This window comes from Conger conger, chromosome 10 (assembly GCF_963514075.1).
Source record: "Conger conger chromosome 10, fConCon1.1, whole genome shotgun sequence".
Lineage (NCBI taxonomy): Eukaryota > Metazoa > Chordata > Actinopteri > Anguilliformes > Congridae > Conger > Conger conger.
This window is the reverse complement of record NC_083769.1, coordinates 50,613,266-50,618,676: the sequence shown is the minus strand read 5'-3', so window position 1 is coordinate 50,618,676 and position 5,411 is coordinate 50,613,266. Positions and strand designations below refer to the sequence as shown.

The window sequence follows — 5,411 nt, the reverse complement described above, 5'->3', positions numbered from 1 at the left end:
TATACGCGTGATGCATGGTGGAATTGCAGACATTTTTAAACAGTTTCTGTAATTCCTCACCTGGTCTGGATGTAAATATCCTCAAATGAATATTGAGACTTTCAGTTCATATTCATCCTCTCATTTATAATCCAATATGCTGGAATCTATATGTATGACTGCATATGGTCTTATCTCACACGTAACCACATAAACCCGCAATATACATCTCTCCCACTCACACACACACACACATAAACCCGCAATATACATCTCTCCCACGCACACAAACACACACACACACACACATAAACCTGCAATATACATCTCTCCCACTCACACACACACACACACACACACACACATAAACCTGCAATATACATCTCTCCCACTCACACACACACACACACACACACACATAAACCTGCAATATACATCTCTCCCACTCACACACACACACACACACATAAACCTGCAATATACATCTCTCCCACTCACACACACACACACACACATAAACCTGCAATATACATCTCTCCCACTCACACATACACACATAAACCTGCAATATACATCTCTCCCACTGACACACATACACACATAAACCTGCAATATACATCTCTCCCACTGACACACATACACACATAAACCCGCAATATACATCTCTCCCACTTGCACACATACACAGAAACAGCATATATTTACATATAGATTGAGAGCCGGAGAGAGAGGGAGGGAGAGGGATAGAGAAAGAGAGATAGAGGGAGGGAGAGGGACAGAGAGAGATAGAGGGAGGGAGAGGGATAGAGAGAAAGAGAGGGGACAGAGAGAGAAATAGAGGGAGGGAGAGGGATAGAGAGAAAGAGAGATAGAGGAAGGGATAGAGAAAGAGAGATAGAGGGAGGGAGGGGGACAGAGAGAGATAGAGGGGGGAGAGGGATAGAGAAAGAGAGATAGAGGGAGGGAGAGGGACAGAGAGAGATAGAGGGAGGGAGAGGGATAGAGAGAAAGAGAGAAAGAGGGGGGACAGAGAGAGAAATAGAGGGAGGGAGAGGGATAGAGAGAAAGAGAGAGATAGAGGGAGGGAGAGGGATAGAGAGATAGAGGGAGGGAGAGGGATAGAGAAAGAGAGATAGAGGGAGGGAGAGGGACAGAGAGAGATAGAGGGAGGGAGAGGGATAGAGAGAAAGAGAGGGGACAGAGAGAGAAATAGAGGGAGGGAGAGGGATAGAGAGAAAGAGAGATAGAGGAAGGGATAGAGAAAGAGAGATAGAGGGAGGGAGGGGGACAGAGAGAGAGATAGAGGGGGGAGAGGGATAGAGAAAGAGAGATAGAGGGAGGGAGAGGGACAGAGAGAGATAGAGGGAGGGAGAGGGATAGAGAGAAAGAGAGAAAGAGGGGGGACAGAGAGAGAAATAGAGGGAGGGAGAGGGATAGAGAGAAAGAGAGATAGAGGGAGGGAGAGGGATAGAGAGATAGAGGGAGGGAGAGGGATAGAGAGAAAGAGAGAGATAGAGGGGGACAGAGAGAGAGAGAGAGAGATAGAGGGGGGAAAGAGAGAGAGAGAGAGGGAGGGAGGGGGAGGGAGAGAGAGACAGAGAGGAAGAGAGAGATATAGAGGGGGACAGAGAGAGAGAGATAGAGGGAGGGAGGGAGAGGGAGAGAGAGACAGAGAGAGAAAGAGAGAGATATAGAGCGGTAGTTTCAGACTTGGCGTTTTACGAGCCGCTCGTCTCCCCCAGAACTGCAGCCTCACTCTGACACATTTGTGCTGATCACAAATGATGCTGTTTATGCCCCTGTCACCCTCCCCCACCCCTGCCAGCTCGCAGGAGCAGGGCGAAGGAGGACCGTACCGCAGTCCACACCCCAGAGGGCTCCGGGCGAGCAGGAGAGATCGATGAACAGCACTCCCCGTGGATCGATCGGGCGGTAGCGGACTCTCGGATCACCTTTCCCCATGCGTCTCCCCGAACCTCCGCCCCGCCCTGTTCGTTACCTTCCCGCAGAACAGAGCCGTCGTATCGATTGTTTCCATTACGGTTTAATTGCAATTAAATATTGCAAATAGCCATATCAGGATCGGCGTTACTGTTGACACACACCAGAAGGCTTCGGTTGCAGTGCCGTGTTTATGCCACTTAATCTAGGGAATTAGCACCAGTGGCAGTCTTTACAGAACTACAGCCGTCAGCCTGCGCAGAAAAACGCGACGAGCGGGTAAAATAGGAGATGACGGCAGCTGGTCCACGCACTGCAGAGGAGATAACACGGGGCCGATTTGCCTGGGGCAACATATCCATCTCAGAAACGCCCCGGAATGCTGAGAAATATAGCCCGTCGTAAAAAGGCCAGCAGTTCAGACAGAACTAAACGGAAAAGGGTGCGCGAAGGCGATTGTTTCATTAGCGGTACCGGGCTCGGAACAATCTCGTTCATTCCGAAGGCGCGAACAGATTGCACTATTGATCATCGGCAGGCCCGGGACCGTCAGCGCTCGCGGGCACAGCGACTGTTTTCTTCAAGTTTTCACGTTGATTTGGACACCTGTATAGACTGCACTAACTGCGAGGCACATCTTTTCTCACAGCAAAAAAAAATGGAGACATTACATAACATTCAGCAGACGCTGTGGATAACATTATGTCGTTGAAATTAGCAATAGCGCCAGACCAAATAACATTCCCACACCGGTAAGTGTGGGTATAGGCAGCATCAATAAAGCACTGACGTAAACTAACTGTGCAAACCACGACTCACAATATGAATCCTCAATACGCACAGATTACACTCACAGCCAGCCTTGGAGAAAGAAAGGAAAGGGGTAATTTCATGCGAACGTGGTCGCGATGACCCAGATATGAAAATGCTCATAGCGCTGCATCAAATTTAGTGTTAAATCGAAGTGTTCCCAGAATATGAAGTCCGTTATACTCTTTCAAGCATTTAACAGCACCTGTGGATTCTATCCACACTATGAACATGTCTCTATGTGGATTCTACCCACACTATGAACATGTCTCTGTGTGGATTACACCCACACTATGAACACTATGAAGCCAATCTCAATGCATATTGCTGAAACCAATTAAAGCCTGACTTGAACAATTTGCATTGTAAATGAACTATACAACATGTGCTTGTTAAAATGATTGTTTTGAGAGCAAAATTAATCTGTTAGATCATTTTCTGGTTCATTATTTGTCAGACAAGCAAATTGCATTTCCAGCCAAATGTTTTGTTGATGATTATTTGCATAGTGTTGCTGCTGCTCTGCAGTTCGATGGTAAGTGATGTTACAACTGCAGGATGTTTGTGTGGTGAAGTCAAATACAGCCACATAAAACACACTGATATGGGAATTTACTTCGGATGGTCATAAAAGCATGCACAGTGCAGTCCAGAAGTATTTGGACAGTGCTACATTTTATTACTTTGGCTCTGTACTGCAGCACGTTGCATTTTAAATGAAACCATGAACATGAGGTAAACGTGCAGACTGCTTTAATGTGAGGGTATTTACAGACATATTCAGTCATGTCAGAATTACAGCCCTTTTACACACACTCCCTTCATTTTATAGGGACCAAAAGTAATTGGACAAATGAACATCGTTTTTATAACAATATTAGAGTCATCGTATTTAGTACATGGTTTCTAATTCTTTGCATTCAATGGCTGCCCCACAGACATCACCAGACACAGGACACAGAGATCACCAGACACAGGGCACAGAGATCACCAGACACAGGACACAGAGATCACCAGACACAGGGCACAGAGATCACAGGACACAGAGATCACCAGACACAGGGCACAGAGATCACCAGACACAGGGCACAGAGATCACCAGACACAGGGCACAGACATCACCAGACACAGAGATCACCAGACACAGGACACAGAGATCACCAGACACAGGGCACAGACATCACCAGACACAGGGCACAGACATCACCAGACACAGGGCACAGAGATCACCAGACACAGGGCACAGAGATCACAGGACACAGAGATCACCAGACACAGGGCACAGACATCACCAGACACAGGGCACAGAGATCACCAGACACAGGGCACAGAGATCACAGGACACAGAGATCACCAGACACAGGGCACAGACATCACCAGACACAGGACACAGAGATCACAGGACACAGAGATCACCAGACACAGGGCACAGAGATCACCAGACACAGGGCACAGAGATCACCAGACACAGGACACAGAGATCACCAGACACAGGAGACAGAGATCACCAGACACGGGGCACAGAGATCACCACACACAGGGCACAGAGATCACCACACACAGGGCACAGACATCACCAGACTCAGTCTTCCCTAAAGACACCCTGCAGCCATGTTCACTTCCTGTTTATTTTGGGGGATTTTTGTCTTCAGTCTTGTCTTCCGCAAGTGAAAAACAGGTTCAACTGGATTCAGGGCAGATGATCGACTTGGCCAGCCAAGAACACAAACTCAAAAAAGCTGAAAACTCTGCGGTGCTTGAGCAGTGTGTTTGGGCCATTGTCCCGGCGCATCCAGCGAGTTTTGAGGCCTTTGAGGATCTGAGCAGATATTTCTGTGCACTTCAGAATTCATCCTGCTGCCACTGTCAGCTGTCACATCATCAGTGAACACAAGTGAGCCAGTTCCAGTGTCACATCATCAGTGAACACAAGTGAGCCAGTTCCAGTGTCACATCATCAGTGAACACAAGTGAGCCAGTTCCAGTGTCACATCATCAGTGAACACAAGTGAGCCAGTTCCAGTGGCAGCCATACAAGCCCAAGTCACAGCACCCCCTCCACCATATTTCACAGATTGGGGGGGGGGGGGGGGGGGTGCGTTGAATGATGAGCAGTTCCTTTATTTCTCTATAGAATACCTTTCAAGTCTCCATCACTTTTGTATGGGTTAATACTCATCCCATCTGTCTAGTTTGTTCCAGAAGTGTATGCTTTTTTTTTTTTAAATGTACAGCACTTTTTAGCAAATACTAATCCGGCCATTTTGTTCTTAAGGATTACCAGTGGTGGTGCTTTCTTGTCTTTTTCTGTTTTTTTGTTTTTTATAAAGTGCAGACAATGGGATATTTAATTTAATGTCTACTCCAAAAACATCAGTTTGCGAACTCACTTGTGCAACTGAAGCTGCGCTCCGCAATTCTCTGAGCTGCGAGCGCCATCTGGTGGGGAAACACGTTAAATGCACCATCCCCGTTACCCCGTTCGTGTTTTGTAACACTAGCTACTGCTAGAATAGCACGTGCCGTGAAAGTTAAACAAAATTATTGATTTCCATATTACGAAAGTCAAAGCCACTGCAACTCTACAAAAAAGCGAGCAATTACAGACCTGAGGTGACGGTATATACACAGAACCGTTCTGCCGGTCCATTATGACAATCGGGAAAACCCAGCCTTCCGGT

At 47.2% G+C, this 5,411-nt stretch overlaps 1 protein-coding gene across 1 annotated transcript in view; it reads right to left on the bottom strand.

The window, feature by feature from the left end:
- The window catches only part of LOC133139362 (acid-sensing ion channel 1-like), a 104,733-nt gene extending 104,535 nt beyond the window's left edge, over positions 1-198 (bottom strand). The window contains exon 1 of the mRNA XM_061258845.1: positions 61-198. The gene's annotated coding sequence lies outside the window, so the exon portion shown is untranslated. The remainder of the gene's footprint in view (positions 1-60) is intronic.
- Between the last annotated feature and the right edge of the window lie 5,213 nt (positions 199-5,411).